Source organism: Castor canadensis, chromosome 4 (genome assembly GCF_047511655.1).
Source record: "Castor canadensis chromosome 4, mCasCan1.hap1v2, whole genome shotgun sequence".
NCBI lineage: Eukaryota > Metazoa > Chordata > Mammalia > Rodentia > Castoridae > Castor > Castor canadensis.
This window is the reverse complement of record NC_133389.1, coordinates 107,570,109-107,589,355: the sequence shown is the minus strand read 5'-3', so window position 1 is coordinate 107,589,355 and position 19,247 is coordinate 107,570,109. Positions and strand designations below refer to the sequence as shown.

At 37.5% G+C, this 19,247-nt stretch overlaps 1 protein-coding gene across 8 annotated transcripts in view; it reads right to left on the bottom strand.

The window, feature by feature from the left end:
• Positions 1 to 19,247, bottom strand: part of Fmnl2 (formin like 2) — a 299,204-nt gene that overhangs the window by 164,981 nt on the left and 114,976 nt on the right. The window lies entirely within an intron of this gene.

Sequence of the window (19,247 nt, the reverse complement as noted above, 5' to 3'; positions counted from 1 at the left end):
ATTATAAGAAGAAATCATTGGCAACAGTAGGTTTTGTTTTTATTTAAGCCAAGATATAGAACATAAATTGCTACTCTTGTTTACTTCCAAGTATTTTCAGCTCTGTTATTATTGATAGATGATGATACAAACTACCTTTACTTCGAAACACTAAATTTATATTGACACACTTGAAAGTTAGTATTAAAAATTAACTTAGATAAGATTAAAGTAATCCTTTCACTGAGTTTCCTACCTATATTCAGAAAAGCTTTCTGTATTCTGAGGTATCTATAATTTATGATTTAATGATAGTATATTAAATTTTGGCATTAAATTTCTTTATTTTTAAGTGTTGAGTGAAAGAGAAAAAAGTTAGAAAGCTTACAAAAATTTCCAACAAGAGAGAACATGATTGTAATAGTGGAGAGATGAGAATGGTAGAGAGTGAATAATATTGAAACACAACACATCTACATATGAAAATAGTGTAACCAAATGCACTGACAACTGTTGAATAATAGGGATAATAGAGAGGGAAATAGAGAAAGAGTAAGCAATAGAGTAGGTTAATTTGATAAACATATGATATGTACATGTGTGAAATACCAGTGCAAAACTTCCCTGAATAATCAATATACACTTTAAAAAATGAAGTTGATACCAAGAGGAGGGAGAAGGTAGAGAGAGTGAAGGAGAGCAAATATGGTGGATATTCTTTGTACATGTGTATGAAAATACAACGAAACCTGTCAAAACTGTTCTGAGAGGGAGGTGATGGAGGAGAAGGATGGAGGGGGTGAATCTAATTAAAATATATTATAAATGCATATGTAAATGAACTCCCCCCTTCAACTAATATATACTAACAACAATTTAAAAAATTTCCAACACTAGCTGGAGGAGCAGCTCAAGTGGTAGAGTGCCTGCCTAGCAAGTGTGAGGCCCAGAGTTCAAACCCCACTGCTGCCAAAAAAAAAAAGCCCAGACAACACTAACTTCAAACAAGGGAACAAGAATTGCTATGGAAAAAAAAAAAAAAAAAAAAAAAAAGCATTGCTATGACCACAAAGTCACTTAGGACAAATTTCCATTGCTTTTAGAAAAGAAGATTTGTGTAAAGATTTTCAGGGTTGATACATTTAATGCTGCTGCAACATTGCAGAAGTTAAAACTGCACAATGTGGTAAAGAACCCACAGAAGGTGCTCGGTAAATATTTGTTGGATGCATTTATTGTCTGTATTATGCAGCAGAGTCCACCCGACAGCCTACCAAGTAAATATAACTTTAACATATACTCAAGGCAAATCAGTATCTTAAGCAGCTTACTAATGATTCCCTTCTTTCATATTTTGCTAGAATATCTATAAACCTTCAAGTAGCAGGATTATACAAGTAAGTAGGCCTACTGACGTTGGGCATATGAAATAGCTTTTTCACTGTGAATCTGAGAAAGATACAAGAAAACCAAATAACACAAAGAGAGATTTAACCCGCCACACCCACAAAAAACTTAAAATATTTAGCAGTTCAGCTTTCAACTTCTTATGCCCATAAAGAAAGGAAAACCTGAAAATAAGACGCATAATTCCTGAGGATTCTATAAAGTACCATTACAGACTAACTCAAAGAAACAGAAACTTATTTTCAAAATCCTGATATTAGAATTCCAAAAGGCCAAAGAAGAAAGTTAATAAGGAAGATTGAGAGAAAGTAAATTGTTTAAACTTCGATCCACCAAAAAAAAAAAAAAAATCCATTAGCCAGAAACTGTCCTTTCTCCAAGCAATCCTACTTAATTAAGGTTTTATTGCACAGGGCAGTTCATGACAACCCCCCCACCACAAATCTATTTGCAAGTCAAAATGATTGCAGTCAGGCTCCAGCTCTCTGTTAAGTAGGCACAGCTATGTAAACAGCTCCTCAAAGAATCAAATATTGTTACCAGCAGTTCTCTTAGTAGAGGGTGGCAGGAAGCTGGAATCTTGTGACACACACAACCTTGCAGTGTAGCAGGAGAACATTCTGTAAATTAGATTAATTTTACAGTGGCTTCTTTAGCTGATTCAAGAAAAAGAACAACACAGACTTAACCATGGGGACAAGCATGATCCCTTGCCATCTATTCATTATAAGCCTCAAGAGCTCCACATTCTGGTCCTTTCCACGAAATCAAACAATTATTCCCAGAGATGAGGAGTTTGCCAATTACACAATCACATCCTATCTCAAATATTTTTTTGCATGCTCCTCCTATGTACTGCACAGCAGGAGGTGTGCTTTAATACACAAATTTTTTTTAAAGTCTTCTTTTAGGAAGTGCATTCACTAAGCCTCCTCTCAAACTATTCTTTGCCGACAGGATGGGAGGTATCTGGTCAGCTGCTACAACTGCGATGTGAAGTGGAGAAAACAAACCCTCAAATTAATGCTAGTTTTTGCCTGCAGGGAGCACTTACCATACCTACATTAAAAAAAAAACAACAACAAGTTGGTTTTTTAAATTTATAACACTTTGTAAAGAGGACATATTTTCAGTTTTCACATGCACAAGCTTTTATACTTTAAATACTACCCATCTCAAGATTTTACATCAATACATATTTTAATTAAATATGTAAATACTAAATAAGGTAGTTAAAATGGTTAATTATTTTAAAAGTTAAAATATTAGTCCAAAGCATGCATAAGTCCCAGTTACTTGGGAAGCTGAAGCAACTTGAGTTGAAAACCAGCCTAGACAACATAGTAAGGACCACCCCCAATCTTAAGGTAACTAAAACTGTAAAATCAACATTAAATGCCACATACAATACCACTGGCAGTAACCTTGAAAATGACCATGTGTCCTACAAAGGAGCTGCTATGACTATCTCAGGACACTGCTACATCCAGCTTCTGTCAAGACGGAGACATTAATGTACCAGATGCTCCCAGCTACCCAAGAACATCTTCTTTTTGCCTTAGGAAATCTCCTCTGTGCCACAGCATGTAGCCTAAACCTTAAAGTCACCCTCCTCTCTCTTCTTTTTAAGCCTTTTTATTAGGATATATCAGTTGTACAGGGAGTTTCATTGTGACATTTCCATATATGCATACAGTGGACCCTGATTACGTTCCCCTCTCCATTGTTCTCTTTCTTCCCCCTCCCCAAGAAGTGTTTTTGTTCTGTTTTGTTTTAATGGTGGGAATGGGGTTTGAACTCAGGGTTTTGCGCTTGTAAAGCACAAACTCTACTGCTTGAACCACACCTCCAGTCCTCCTCTTTCTTGAGATAGCCCAGGCTGGCCTCAAACTTGTGATACTCCTGCCTCAGTCTCAGGAATGCTGGGATTACAGGTGAGTATCCCCATTTCTAGTTTCTTCCTAACCTGGCTTTGTTCATTGAGCAAATGGCAACGTGGTAAGCAAGAAAAAAGGTACTGGGTGCCAGACCTTGAATGGAGGCAAATATTTAAGTCATCTTGCAAATGTTAGGTATCTGATGGAAAAATTGAGACACTTGGGAACTACACGCTGGTGGCACTATTGTAACACAATATGTGAGAGAAGGAAAGGCCAAAATAAACCACATGGAAAGTGATCAAGGCCATTACCATTGGAAATTACTTTCTCAGAAGCTTCTAACAACAGCTGTATTTGATTCAATACAACTCACCAGTCTGGTAGATACATTATCTGGTCTCATCTCTGCAGACACAACAGTCACTAGCAGCTAACACCTGCACCCCATACAAGCACACCTTTAGAGTACTGCTTGTGCAACTGCATCTTTCCTACACAAAAACAGGATCCTGGATCATGAATATATTTTGTTTTTCCTTTTCTTTTTCCTCCTCTCCATGGAAACAGTGATTGTATGCATGTATCTCTGATTCTCAAGAGGTACTACTAGGTATTAGCTACAAATAAATAGCTTCAAGAGATGATCAATTCCTACTGTATTGGACACATACATGTGTATAGTTACGGGGCTGGAGCCTTGGCAAGCTCACTGCTAGTAAAGGAGGGTTGGAATGCCTGGGCACAGTAATGAGCTATTAAATGCAAATAATGTCAGTGCTGAATCTTTCCCTGGGGCTCAGCCTCAGGGAGGGACAGAGGGCACAAGGAGACAAATGAGAAGACAAAGCTATCCCCTTGCCTTTCACTGATCAGCCTAAGCAGGGAAACAGTTCCGAGTTTCCATCACCAGGCTTAGAAAGGCTGCCACACACCATGTGCCAAGTTCAGGGACAGAATCCAACTGTAGTTTGCTGCACTGAATGGAAAACCTCTTGAACCCACAAGGACAAAGTAGTAGAGCTCTGTCACTTGCACTATTTTTTTAACATGTCTGTAGTTCTTGTTATGGAAACAGTTGATTCTAATTTTAACCAACACCTACTACTGTTTCAGCACATTCCTTTGGTTAAAGGAAATGATGACTTTCCAGTCAGACTACAGTGACACAGACATGAACTTGGCCATATGAGCTTCCAGTTTGCAGCCATTCCAAGATGTTTTTAAGTTTGGGGTTTTTTAAAGTCAATGTATCATGAAAAACCAAGGTCCGAACTTTATGGAATTCCTATGACAATAAGTTTCATATCAATAGCCTTGTGTATTTAATACAGTTCATCCATAAAAACTTTACACCAGGGATGAGGAGATGTTCTTAAGGAAGACTAAAAAGAGTTTCCTGCCTTCAGTGAGTCTGTAACCTCTGAGATAAACCATTAACTCATGAAACAGAAGACCCTCAAAGAAGTCATGCAAGGCCTAGAGAAGGAAAGTTGATTTTTTTTCTTGATCACTCACCAATGATCTCAGTTTCCCTGATGTTTTACTGTAAAAGGGTAAAAACTCTTTACCACAGCAGCGGTAATCAAACTATTCATAATAGTGGACAGCAGCTGACATTGACACAAAGCCAGAATCTATTTGTAAGGCTTGAAACATCTCATTTAATCCTCATGACTAGCCCATAAGATAGGCAACAGTCATTATTCCCATACTTTCTCTTTTCTCTTTGTTGTTTGGTTGGGGTATGCATTTGTTGAAACAGGGTCTCTCTATGTACCCCAGACTGGTCTTGAACTCATGATTTGCTGCCCCCACCTACAGAAAACTGGGACAATACCTACCTCTACTCTCTTTTGTACATGAAAGAAACAAGGTTTAGCAAAGCTTTTTTTTTAACTGCCTGTCACTCAACTAATAAATGAAAAAGCCAGAATTTAAATCCAAGAAGAATTTGAATCCAGGTCCTATACTCTGAAGCATACTGCCTCACACTCAAAACCCATCAAAGTCACTCTTGGTGGGGAGAGAGGGAGACATACATTTTAAAATTTACTTTTCAACTAGTACTGGTACATATAAAACATAAAAATTGTGCATATTAATAGGTGTCATGTAATGTGTCTATACTGTAATGTGTATATATTGTGCAATATTTAAATCAGGTCAAATATACCCACCTCCTCAAACATTCATCATTTCTTTATGGGGAAACTTCCAAAATCCTTTTAAAAGAAAGGTTTTATAAAATGTGCAGTTTGTTATCATTATCTATAGTACCCCGGCTATGCGATAGAACACCAGAATTCCTTACTCCTAGTTAACCATAACTTAGCATACACTGATCAACCTTTCCCCAACCTTCCCCTTAAGCTGATGAGGCTTCTAGAAGAGCCAGAATGAATCAGAAAGACTCACTGTGTCACATGTCTAATTGCAGTGACATGTGTCCGGCTGACTACTAGACAAGTAAGTTGCTTTAGCTATGAATGGAAGATTCAATTAGGCTATATATCCAAAAGATAACTATTTAGTTAACATGGGAGAAAGGTGATCCTCTCCTCTGCTAAAAGAAGATTTATACAGTAGAAGAAAATCCAGTTCTGTGGACTTTGTTGGTTTTTAACAAGTGCACATGCTAAGGCTTTGTATTTCTTCCTTTTTAAACTGAGCATTTTTGGGGGGTATTTGAATCTTTTATTGTGACCTATCATTAACTGTTTACATAGTCATCTGGAGAGAAAGGTAAGGCTGGGCCCTCGACAAAGCTCTACTGTGCTCAGTGAAACCAAGGTCACCTGAGCAAGTCCACAGGGCTTCTTTCCATGAAGGAAAGTCACCACTATTTAAGTCAGTTTCCATAAAGTTGACTGTGGCTGTGTGATTTAAGAGGCAACTTTGAGCACTACCTAAATGGCTGGAATCATAAAGGAAAGTAGTTATCCCCAGGCTAGCATTAAAGTTTTATTGATGCGACTAATTTTCCTTAACAGCTTACCAAGACTGGTCCAAAAGCAGGCTGGAAATAGATGCTAAGTAGAGCTACCTGGGACTAATTCCCTAGAAGATTGGATATTATCCAGTTGATATGAACAGTGGAGATAACCTAAGTGCACAATCTATGTAAAACAAGGGGGTTTACATGAATTGAGGAGTTTTGGTAATACAGTCTTCAAGAAGACTTTAGGTATATGAACAGTTGTCAAGTCTGACCACAAGTTGGAGACCCTAGACCAATTAAACCAGAATCTCAAGAGAAAAGCCTGGACATCACTATTTTTTAAAGTTCTCCACATGACTCTTGTTGAAACCAGGGTAGAGAAGTATTAAAAAGGCCAAAACTTTCAACAGGAAAAAAAAATCAAAAGCATGATCGAGTTAATCATATGAAAGGAAATGGGTGATAATGAGAGGAGAGTGAGTTAAAATTTCATCATTTAAATGTATTTTAGGAAGCAATTGCACAAAGTGGATAGTTTCAATTAAGCAATTTACTTTGGGGACCTAAATCTCATTAGTAAGCTAGGTAAAGCAGTAGATAAATGCAAACATAACTAGAGATATTTTATTCCAAACTCCTTTGAAAAGAAGTTTTTAAATATAAATCTGAGCTTTTTGTATAAATGTTTACCTTTGTTTAGAGAGCAAAAAGTCCATGCAATGTTTTTTTAAACACACAGGCTGACTATGCACATACACATACATACACTTAAAATCTGAAGAGTAACACGGGAGGTTCTTGCACACACATATGTATCTACCTGTGTATATATGAATAAATATGTATGTAGCTTACAAAATTCAGTGAATGTGTGTAGAGACTTTGAAACTATGCCTAACACAAAGACCAAATTTTTTTTCCCTAGTGTACTCAAAAATGAGTCATTGAAGAAGAAAACACCAGGCTGCTATTCATAGGCCCTTTGGAGGTCTTACTGGAAAAAGGAACACTGCACGCAAGGCTGGTGATACATTTTTTACTGCATGCATCTGGTTTTCATGTATGCTGTGTTCCTAAAAACGCCTACTGTTAAGAATCCTAGGATACTGCATAGCTCTTGGGAAATGGTCATTATCTCAAAAGTTATTTTTGATCTAGAAATCATCTAAACTGTCTTGAATGCAACTTCTGATTCTGCTAATCCAGACAAAAGAAAATAATGGAAATACTATTAGATTTGTGATACAACTCACAAATTAGATCTTCCAGGCCACCAAGGAGTCATTGTCTGGTGTATGTCAAAGATTTGCAGCCAGCCTGTGCAGCATCAGTATCAGGTCTGCTACAGAACCTAAGTCATTCTAGGATCCAGGCTGAAGCAGCAGCAGCTAGTTTGGCGCCTATTCTTCTCACGACAGTCACAGAAACACAAAAGCCCAATCATGTTTAAGGCATCTGCTCGCATCATATTCACTTATTTTCTACTGATCATATAGATTATAGGACAAGCACAGCATCAGTAGAGCAAGGAATATGCTCCGTGCAACTTAAGTCACGTGATAAAAAGAAAAAGATATGAAAATAATCTATAATATCTATGGATGCATCAATTCGACAGATATATATTTAAAGCCAATGTACTGATGATTTTTCTTCTTTCCAAATAATTATTGTTGACATCACATAGATAACTTTAAACCAGGAACTGGCTACAATGACATTTGCCTATAATCTCAGGACTCAGGAAAGTGAGGCAGGATTGCAAATTCAAGCCCAGCCTGGGGTACTTGATGAGATGCTGACATTTAATAAATACTGACATTATATTAAATAAATGAAAAATAAATAAATGGGTCAGTGGGCAAATGAAGTAGTAACATACAGACTGAATACATTAAAAAAAGAAACAAAACCTTAAATGGAAGAGAAGATAATGTGGCCTAGAACTCTAAGAGCCAAAATGAGGTGCTAGTGATGAAGGAAGCGATAGCACAGATAAAAGGGTAAAGACTTATAAACTCCAAGAGAACCCAGAGCACAGAAAGCACAAAGAGTGCACATGAAACCATTTCATGAAAACAGAGCAGGAAACTACAGATTTTCTAAATTATTGCATTTTATATTGTTCTCTATGTACAACTAAATGTCAGCATACATTCAGTGACTTCATCTACCATCTAAGAAGTTTAAACATCCAAACCTTATTTTGAGACACTCTTGAGAAGACAGAATATTGCCTTTTGTGTGTGTGTTGGGAAGGGGTGTTACCTTCTATTTAGTCACACATAGTACCTTTGAATACATTGCTTTGAAAGTCACTAGGTCACAAATTTTTCAGTCTTTATTTTGCTTATCTTGGTTCACATAAACTTTTTAGTAAAAGTCATGTTTGTCTTTACAATACTTTCTTCTGTGACTATAAGGCAGTAAACCTTCCTTGAATTCTGCTCTCCTATTCCATCAGTCCTTATGTAATGGACATTAGAGATCATCCAATGTTAAACGCAAATGATTTTCAAAGTAGAGAATTAGTTCCCACTAAACTAAAAAAACTAAAACCTATCACCACCGTGACACTTGAATGGCATTTTGTAATTTTAGGGGTTTTGTTATATTTTACCTCTTTATAATGACAACTGAAAGATTTTTCAAACAGAATTTCTCAAACAAAATAACTGAAGTACTAAAGGTCCTCTAGAGGCCCCAGTAGAGCCCAGCAAAATAGAATTATTTGGCTTTTAATCGTCTTATACACTGTGGTTCTGTGTAAGCTTTAGCTTAGGAAATAAAGGTTCTGTTATTTTTTTTAATTAACTACCACTATTGAATTATCAGTAGTGTTTAAATGGATTTTTAAAAGGCTCAACTTTCTTGACACTTGGTTCAGCAGTCTGTGCAGAATCAGTAAAATCACATATGATGTGAGGCAATACTGGAAGATTAAATTTAGCAGCTGCTATGTTTATATGTGTATAGTTTGTGTGTGTGTATATATATATACACTGTGTTTCCTCACTGAACCAAAGACACCTTTACTGGAACTATGTCAGACCATAATTATAAAGACTCCAAATCATTTTTATATCGTTACTGTCCAACTTATGCTCAATGTCCATCTCTACTTCCTTCCACTGTTTTGTTTTAATCTGACAGTGTGAAATTATGTAAGAACCTCACCTATTTGGATTGACCAGACTGAGACACTGCAAATAGACAAAAATCTAAACAACAATCTTCAACAGACAATTTACTGCAGACTTGTCTTATTTGTTGCTTATTCTGGAACATCATTTGTCATAATTTATGACCTACAAAAGCACAGCTGGAAGGAATCAAGAAGGAAGAACAAGTTCAGGATGAGGATAGAACAGCATCAGAACCTGAACACTGTTTTCTGTGGAAGGAAAATAATTTTCAAAGGTTATCTAACCCCAACCCCTCATTTTATAGATGAAGAATGGTAAGAATACAGAAGTTAAGAAACCTTCCGAATTTGTGTGGGTATTCACCTAGTTCCCAGCCATCCCAGAATTTACTAATGAAAATTCTAGTTCCCAAAGTGAAGGTTCTTAAGTAGTAAGTATTTGTGGATTGATGGAGTTGGCTATCTGCCATGGCTTAATGCACTAGTTCCAGGTAACCCAAATGGAGACTAAGTCTGTCCTTGTGCAGATCTATATCAGAAGCTTTATAAATAAGGGGGTTTCGAGCTACTTGCCCTGTCTTTTCAGAAGAGTTAAGCATTTCCATATCTTTTTTTTTTCTAACTAGGGGCATTTTCATGCTTTTGGAACCAAAAAGAGATTAGAATCATGTTTTAATGAGAGAGTAAAGATGTTACACAATCATTCTGACCCTTAAGCATTTCTGTCATTGAATTAATTGGTCTCACCTCTCACCTCAGAACTCTTCAGATGGGCTCCTATTGCTCAGAGTTGAAGACTGTTCAGTCATTATTATTATTATTATTATTATCATTATCATTATTATTAAACCCCAAAGACATTTGTCCAAAACCAACTTTATACAGGATATTCAGACTCTTGTCAGGACTGCTGTTTACTGCCTATATGACCTGGTACAAGTCAATTAAACTCTGTCTCTCATCTACAAAATGTTGGTGTCACTTCTCCCTTAACGGAGCAATAAATAAAAAATAAACATGAATGGCTAATGAAATATATCATTAAATAGTAAATAAAGGGGGCTGGAGGAGTGGCTCAGGTGGTAGAGTGCCTGCTTTGCAAGCTTTGAGTCCTGAACTCAAACCCCAATTCCACCAAAAAATGGTAAATAAAGTTGATGCTGTATGTAGAGCCATTCCTAGAACCAGTTGCTGCCAGAGACTATTTGAAAGGAGGCTACACTATTGACAAATCACTTACAGGCTCCTTAGAATAATACCATTAAAACAAAATTTGAAATTCATTCTTTTTATGCTCATAAAACAAAAGGTAGGGTGCATTGAGGGAATCCCCAACCATGACACCCCAAATCCTGTACTCAGTGGACAGCTGAAATGCTGTCATGTATGATCCCATTTTCTACTTAAATTAACTGACAAATAATACTAAAGATTTATGGAATACATTGTGAGATTTCTACATTGTAGAAAGATTAAATCAAGCTTATTGATACATTCTTCATTTTACCAGCTTATTTTTTGTGGTAAGAGTATTACACATCTATTCTACCAGTTTTGAAATGTACAATATATTGTTCATGGTGATGAGTCTCACTTTCTGTACTAGAACTGAGTCTGAGTTTGGACATATATTCAGCCTCTCACTGTTCACATGTAAATATTTTTTTTAAATAAAGGAGAAAACATAGACCTGCTATATGACCCAGCAATCCCACTCCTCGGGTTATATCCAAAGGAATGCAACATAGGTTACTCCAGAGACATCTGCACACCCATGTTTATTGAATCACTATTCACAATACCCAAGTTATGGAAACAACCAAGATGCCCCACTACTGATGAATGGATCAAGAAAATGTGGTATTTATATACAATGGAATTTTACTCAGCCATGAAGAAAAATGAAATCTTATCATTTGCAGGTAAATGGATGGAACTGGAGAACATCATTCTGGGCGAGGTCAGCCAGGCTCAGAAGACCAAAAATCGTATGTTCTCCCTCATATGCGGACATTAGATCTAGGGCAAATGCAGCAATGTGGTTGGACTTGGATCACAAGAAAAGGGGAGAGCACATACGGAAGATATAGGAATAGGTAGAAAACCCAAAACATGATAGCGTTTGATGTCCCCACTCCAGAGGAGCAAATACAGAAACCTTAAAATGACAGGTTATCATAAGCAGGGGATCAGGAACCAATGTAAAGATCAGTTAGAGTTGAATCAACTTGGGTTGTAACACATGGGTACATGAAAGCAATAGTAAGACTCTTTCTGTATAGCTATCCTTAACTCAACTAGCAAAAACGCTTTGTCTTTCTTATTATGCATATGTCTTTTCTTCAACAAAATCAGTGATAAGGGCAGAACAGGACCTGCCTGAAACTGAGGAGGGGAGGGAATGTTGGGGGAGCAGGGGAAGGGTGGAGAATGACCCAAACAATGTATGCACATGTGAATAAATGAACAAAAAAAAAAAAAGAGAGAAAGGCAGAGCTTTTCCTCTTCACAGGCAAGCTTCCAGAATTTACCTAACTGCTATAAGGCATTATATTAACTGTATTCTGTGGCCCAAAAATGTATCAAATACCAATTCTATTCTCAGAAAGTTTCCATGCATTTTTGCACTAGAATAGCAGTAACCAGTTTTCAAAAGTGGTTTCACACATATTTCATTTATTTAGTTAGTTATTTTTTGGCGGGACTGAGGTGTTAACTCAAGGCTTCACACTTGCAAAGCAGGTACTCAACCCTTGAGTCACACCTCCAGTCCATTTTGCTCTAGTTATTTTGGAGATGGGGGTTCTCACAAACTGTTTGCTTGGGCTGACCTAGAGCTGCGATCCTCTCCATCTTAGCCTTCCAAGAAGCTAGGAACACATGTGTGAGACGGCTGCCTGGCTATATTTCATTTATTTTTGCATAATTGTTCAAAGTGAGTTCTCTCTGTTTTCCTTGCTTTGTTAATAAACATACAGATTTCAGAAAATTAAATTACTTGCTCATAGTCACTTGGAACTTGGAGAGAAAGTTACATAGGCGTGAAACTCCAAGTTTTATTCTAGTCACTATGTTACATAGCTTCCAAAGAGGCAAAATCACTGCAATCAAATTAGTGATATAAGATAACAATGGCACCTTTAAGTGGCTCTCACACTGTTTTTCTCTGCTTTCCAGCATCAGCTCAAGAATTGTTAACTAAGGGCTGGCAGAGTAGCTCAAGTTTGTAGAACACCTGCCTATCAAGTATGAGGCCGAGTTTAAACTCCAGCACCACCCAAAAAAAAAAAAAAAAACCAAGAAACAATTCTTAAATAAAAGCTCCATTCAGACACAAGTAGCAGTCATCTATAGTCATCAAAAAAAGTCATTTGCAGGTAAATGGATGAAACAAGAGCAAAATAAACCAGGTTCAGAGGGACAAAGGTCACATGTTTTCTCTCATATGCAGAATCTAGACCTAAAGAGAGAGAGAAAGAGAAAGAGAGAGAGAGATTGCATGAATAATATATGACTATGATTGTGGGATTGTTGGGGGGGGGGACAAGGAGGAGAAAGAATGATGGGGGGGGTAAGACTAAAATAGATTGTGTCTATGTATGAACACAGTATAAGGAAATCCACTGAAAGCTGTTAAAAGATAGGCAGGGAGTGGAGATGGGGTGGGGGAAACAGACTAGAAGGGGTTACTCTGATCAAAGTTCAGTACATGCGTGTGTAAAATGCCATGGTGAAACCCCTTTGTACAATTAATATACATTAATTAAAAACCCACATGGCAAACCAGTTATGGCCTATAGGCCATAGTTTGCCAACAACTAGACTGGTCCATAGTTTTAAAAAAAGTCCAGTACAATCATGCTTACAAATAAGTGTTGATTATTCTTAATTGCCCATAGTTACTTATACTCATTTTCCATTTAATTAAAGTGCTTTATACTTAGAGGTAAAACTTCAGCCAATACTCAAAACCCAACTGTGAATCACAGAGATAACAGATTTTTAGGAGGTCAGAGTAGCTCAGGAAGCATCATGGTTGGTTAACACTGATGAGGGAGCAGAGACAGGAGCAAATTAATGTATCACTTCCTTGGTTTGTTTTTAAGTCCGTTTGGCCAATGATTAAATAAACTCCCAAAGGACAGAAAATTCAAAATGTGATAAATGACACAAATTATTCAATGGACCAAGAAAACCTCATGCAAGCCTTTTGTATAGTAAGAGTTTCAATCAGAAGGGTATGTACATTTCCTGTGGAGACCTGTCAGTGCTGGGTGTGCATGTGCAATATGAAATAAACAGTGAAGGCAACCATTCAGATCATCTGAATCAAAATGAAGTTTTGGCCTTCTTTTCTTGCATAGTAGAAGCAAAAGGAACTTTCCAACTCATATCATGCCCATAATTTTCTCAGTTCTCGGAATCACTGTGTATGTATTACATGTGCAATAGACTATCTTGGTACACTGAAAATAAGCAGACCATTAAAAGCCCTTTGGGGACTATACTTGCTGGAAAGACTGAACAGAAGCATTTTCCCATTAATACAAACCCTCTCCTTAATCCTTTTTGCTTGCCATCCCCATAAAGCAAGGATCGTGACTCAGAACACACATATACAAATGTACGGCTCAAAGAAAATTCACACAAAAGCTACCTTTACTTGACACAATACACCAATGTTTTTCATTTTATTTCTATGTATGTTCCCTATGTAAAGTGGTCACATGGGGAGGGGTTGTAACAGGATGAATATGGTGCAAATATTGTGTACACATGTACATGGAAAAATAAGCCCTGTTGAAATTATTCCAGGAATGGGGAGAGGGGATAAAGGAGGGTGATTGAAGGAGTGAATTCAACTATGATATATATTAAGTACTTTTGTAGATGTCACAGTGTACCTCTAGTACAATAATAAAAAATTTTATTTTAAAAAATGAAAAACAAAATGGTCACAAAGTCACAATCTACTAAATAGATCCCGAAACCTGATTTTAACACTCATCTTTATAACACTTTATTGTGTATCGCTCTAACACCTAGAGGACCTATATTTGAGAGTTTACTATGTGCCATTATAGTTCTCAAAAGAAGAACTTGTGGTATTCAAACTTTCTGAAACTTCTGTTTTCAAAGCACTCTGTGTACATTATTTCTCTTACTCCTCACGGTAGCCCTAAGACAGATACCATCATTCACACCACTTTACAGATGAAAAACTGAGGCTCAAAAAGATCAAGTAACTTGCCCAAGGTCACTTGGTGGCCGAACAAGAGTACACAAGAGTGACTGCAAATGAGATCCTAGAACTGACAAAAGGACAAGACAGGTTCCCAGTCCCTTATCTGATATGCTGAGAGCCAGACATCTTTCAGAATTCACAATCCTTTTGGAATTTGAATAAATAATAACCAGTGCCTATGGCATGTCCCTTTTAACATTCAAAGGTGTCTGGGGCAAAACATCAGAATTTCTGTAGCAAAACAGGAATGTTCTTGCTAAGTAGAAGAAATAAAGACTAAGTTGCTTCCAGTTAGCTGAGGCAAACGGGGCTGTCAGTTGAGTTCAAATCTGACCAGGCTCTGAAGCCAAATGAGTTATTTGAAAAGAAAGAAAAAAAAAAAAAGCTTTTCAATCGGAGAAATACTAATACAGTGTTTTGTACTTGCATGAAGAAACACAAATTGAGACACAGATGACGGAAGCAGTTTCACATACACTAACTGGACATCTAGAATGGTAATTATAAGGAATTGCCTGAAAGTACCTGGAATACATTTCAGGCTGCCACTAGGAGGTTTCTATTCCAATCAAGGAAAAATTATGATATAACTGGCTCATAAAGCCTCTGCTATTATAATATACAAGGAGTAGATTAGTCAGAGCAATGAAATCACTCTGCTTGCCCATAACACCACAACCTATCATAATAAGAACATTCCTTTTAGAAGGTCCTGTCACTTTGCATTTGAACAGAAGCTGCTTGTCTATGGTTCCTTTTGTGGCAAGTATACAATACAGGCTTGGATTAGAGCAGATCTGATCACCTGTTTTCAGCGTGCCTGAGAGTTGGACACCCTGAGGGACTTATAAGAAATAGTCTCCTGACACTGTGATTCAGTCAGTATGGGGTGAGCCTGGTATGTGGAACGTTCAAAAGCTCTCCAGAGAGCTTCTATAACGCAGCCAAGTTTGAGAAAAAAGATGTTAAAAATGGAGGCCAAAATGGGCTCCAAGGCTCAAAGAAAGTCCTAGCAACATTATAGGCAAAGGGCACTATTACCCCAAATACCATCATTCAGAACCCCAAACAGACTCACCACAGGCCTAGGTGAGTCTCCTATATGAAAAGGTTCCCATTTATGAAGCTTAGGGAGTATGAGACAGCAGGGTTAAAAGTTTCTAAGTGTAACCACAAGGAAACAAATGTTGGCTCCATCCCAGAGTGGGGCTGCTACAGAAGGGTACCCAGGCGCCGACTCCCAGCCCCCACGTGGATTAGACTGAGAGCTCATTCTTTTGCTTATTTTTGGTCCCTTGCTTTTTTAAGGCACCCTGCTGTCAAGTGCTAGGTACAGGAAACTAAAGAGCTTTCTGGTAAATAATTTGGCTTTCTTTGTCAAGAAGAATAAATACATCTTACTTGCTTAATCTAAACGACCTCTCAGTCCTCAGAGGATAAAAACGAGGAGCTGAACAGCCTCATTTTGTTTTTTCTAAAAAAAGAAAAAAGAAATGATTTGTAACTGCATTTTCCAAAAGACAAAATGTGGTCCCAAATTGCCAAAGGAGTTAAGCTAATATTTCTTAGCTATTCAAACAGTTCAAAGGGCAAAATGTAAGGCCAGCTCAGATAAACTAAGAAAACGACAGCATATAGGACTTTTTCTGCTCGTGTGTGTGTGTGTGTGTGTGTGTGTGTGTGACAACTTTGAAAATTAGATCTTCCAAACAACTTAAAATTACATTCTTTGCCTCTTTAGACATGAAAGGGAGGTCTTTTATGTGAAGCCAAACATTCTCTAACACTTCCACAGAACAGGGCTTGGTCATACCATGAGAAATCAAGAGCAAGGACAGTTAAATTTTAGAGGCCAAGGCTTCACTTAAAAAAAAATAATAATAATAACAGTCTTTATTAAAAGAGCACACAACTATATGGAGTTCGTGTTCTGCTCCAGCTTTGAAATGAGTACTGTACTACATTCTGTCTTAGTTACAGTGTCTCTGACTAGATGTCAAATTAGCAACCTGAACTCTTGGGTTTCTTGTTTATTCCTTCCTGGAACTGTGTATCATCATTATAATCACTGTGACTTCATGACACAGCTCAAATCCTGTGTACAATCTGTAATGAAACCCACAAGTGCTAAGACAGAAGTGGCACTGTGAGGAAACTGTACTATAAACCTTCATTGGTGGGACTATACACTAATTAGGACCAGAATAGGAAAATGAGTTGATAAGTTATATTTCTTCTGATAGAAGTCATTTCTGATCTAGAAGAAAGGAATTTTCCATGTACGTCTACAGGTGAGCCTTTTATTTTTATCAGCATCTCTCTACTTTCCCAAGACCTAAGAGCCATGTCATGATTGCCAACTATGGCTGACAAACCATTGACAGAAACCTTCTGAATATTGTTATCAAAGCCTGCAAATATGCCAAGAAGATAGCCAACAGTAATGCCTAGCATTTATTGAGCAATTACTACATAACAGATCCTGTGCTAAAGAAGATACATATGGTCTGAGATTAAGGGACCTACTCAGCTCAGACAATGACCGACTAGGCATAAATAGAATGAGAAACTAGGTCTTCCCACATTCTAAGCAGGTGCCCTAAGCATTGTGTTATTCTGCCTCAAACATAGCATACTCCTAAAACAATCACCATTTCCCCTTATAAAGCAGAGAGGTGGACTATCTTTTAAGTGAAGAGCTATTCAGTTTGAAACTTTTAAAGCAACAATGCAGACACAAAGAAAGAGAGCAAAGGTTTGAAAAAGGAAATAAAGACACTTAGTAAGACATCCTTCTTCAAAAAAGCTTTGATAGGACTAAATTTCCACCATAATAAATCCAGTGATTCAGTTTATTGTACCATTTCAAATTCCATGGCAGGTAACTAATCAAATGCAGCCCAAAGCCAATTATGGAACACCAGAGATTTACTGTGCTCCTCTATGATGGCTTACTGCTTTTTTAGGATATGCGCAGGATACAAATACTGCTCCTTTTTTACAAAGGAAGAAAGTAAAGGCAAACATTTAAAAAGAAAAAAAGATAACTAGAAAGAAAATATCAGGAAAAGAGTTTAGAACATTTACTTCCTGATTCATAATTGCATGATCAATTAAGCATAGACTTAAACAGTTGGCCCTTCAAGGGGATTATAAGGACCCATGACGACATTCAGCATTTCCACCTCCCTTTGAGCAACCACTGGGAAACCCATGCAAACACAGAACTAAAGTCAAGAGAATATGTAGGAAAACTCAGGGAGCATGCAGAATGACAAAGAAATGACATAAGAAGAATGCTACCCTGGGGCCATATAAATGTTTAAAGAATATGCTGAAAATAAATACAGTAGTCTCTCCTTTTTTGGCGGGGGGGCGGGGTGGTTTCCTCTCCAGTTTCAGTTATCCATTGTCAACCACAATCTGGAAACATTAAAAAATCCCAGAAGTAAAACAATTCTTAAGTTTTAAATTATATGCCATTCTGAGCAGTATAGTATAATCTCATGCCATCCCGCTCAGGCCTGCCCAGGACACGAATTATCCCATTGTGCAGAGAATCCACACTGTGTACCCAATTAGTTACTTAGGAGCTATCTCAGTTATTAGGTCCATTAGCACGATGGCAGCGCCTCTGCTCAAGTAGCCCTTATTTTACTTAATAATGGCCCCAGAGCACAAGAATAGCAATGCCAGCAGCTGTATTATAGTGTACTGTTATAATCATTCTCCTCAATTACTGTTTTGTTGAACTCTTACTCCACCTAATCCATAAATCAAACTTTATCATAGGCAAGTAGGTACGTGTGTGTGTATGGGAAAGAATATAGCCTATCCAGGGCTTGGTACTAACTCTGGTTTCAGGCATTCACTGGGGATTGTCCCCATGGATAAGGTAGGACCACAGTACCAGCCAAGAAGACTGGAGAAGAGCATGTGGGTAACAAGGAAAGACGGCAGCAATAGCTGCACAGACACTCTCAGGTGTCACACATGATGGCGAGGAACACTAAAAGAACCTTTATATAGAAGGCTCTCAGGTCATGATGACTGGTGATTAGCAGGAGAGAAGGCAAAAGGCCAATAATGGAGAACTTCATCTACCTAACTGCCAAATTCCACCAAAGGGAAGGAAAAACAAATCAAGTATATCCATGTAATCCAGCTCACAGCAGAAATAGCAAACTCATACTGACCAAGACAGTTAATTTTCTCCCCTTTTGTTTTATTACATGATATTCACAGCTATAATTTATTGAGAGAGCTATAAAGCATTATTGTTTGCCAAGTCTATTGTGCATCATTATTACTGTGTTTCTATTGTAAAATAAGTACCAATTTTGACAAAAGTAATCAGGTTTCATTAGTTCTCTCCACTGAATCAGTTCTCAAGTCAGCTCACACCACTTATTTGATAATTATCTTCCGAGCACATGCTTTAGTAAAGTGTTGCTCTATATGGAAGTAGTCACATCTGTGTTCCAGAGCCCGCACTGTCAAAAAGAATGATGTGAGTCACATATGGAGTTAAATTTTCTAGTAGCCACATTAAAAAGTGAAATTGAAGCCGGGCATGGTGGCACACAACTTTAATCCCAGCTACACAGGAGGCAGATGTAGGAGGATCCCAGTCTAAGGCTAGCCCAAGCAAAA